The sequence below is a fragment of the Dipodomys ordii genome, unplaced genomic scaffold, assembly GCF_000151885.1.
Source record: "Dipodomys ordii isolate 6190 unplaced genomic scaffold, Dord_2.0 Scaffold73, whole genome shotgun sequence".
In the NCBI taxonomy this organism is placed as follows: domain Eukaryota; kingdom Metazoa; phylum Chordata; class Mammalia; order Rodentia; family Heteromyidae; genus Dipodomys; species Dipodomys ordii.
In genome coordinates, this window is record NW_012267289.1 from 11,077,288 (window position 1) to 11,077,906 (window position 619).

The window sequence follows — 619 nt, forward strand, 5'->3', positions numbered from 1 at the left end:
GGGTGTCAAACTCAGGGCCTCAAGTTCTACATTAGCGTTTTCCTCAAGCTGGCACTCTACTACTTGAGCTGCTCCTCCACTTTCCCAACCTGTCCTTTGTGGCTGGGAAGCTCGCTTCCTTTTCACTGGCTAAATTTCTACTTTCCCCACAACAGACACTAAGCAAATATTTTCTGCAATGGGCCACATAATGATTTAAACTTTATAAACTGAAAGACAAAACGGAAGCTATTGCATAGATACTTGTAGAACAATAAATAAAAACAATTTCTTCAACTTTTTTTTTGCCAGTCTTGGGGCTTGAACTCAGGGCCTGGGCACTGTTCCTGAGCTTCTTTTGCTCAAGGCTATCATTCTACCACTTGAGCCACAGTGCCCCTTCTGGCTTTTTCTGTTTTTGTGGTATTGAAGAATGAAACTCAGGACTTCATGCATGCTAGGCAAGCACTCTACCACTAAGCCACCCAGCCCTCAACCTTTTAATAAAAATTGATAGTAAAATGGGGGCTGGGAAGGTGGCTCATTGGTAGAGCGCTTGCCTTGCATGCATGAGGCCCTGGGTTCGATTCCTCAGCACTACATAAGCAAAAAGAAAAAAGCCAGAAGTGGTGCTGTGGCT

The 619-nt window shown here is 44.3% G+C and overlaps 1 protein-coding gene across 1 annotated transcript in view; it reads left to right on the top strand.

Annotated features, from left to right (window-relative positions):
- The window catches only part of Cep97 (centrosomal protein 97kDa), a 26,740-nt gene that overhangs the window by 4,393 nt on the left and 21,728 nt on the right, over positions 1–619 (top strand). The window lies entirely within an intron of this gene.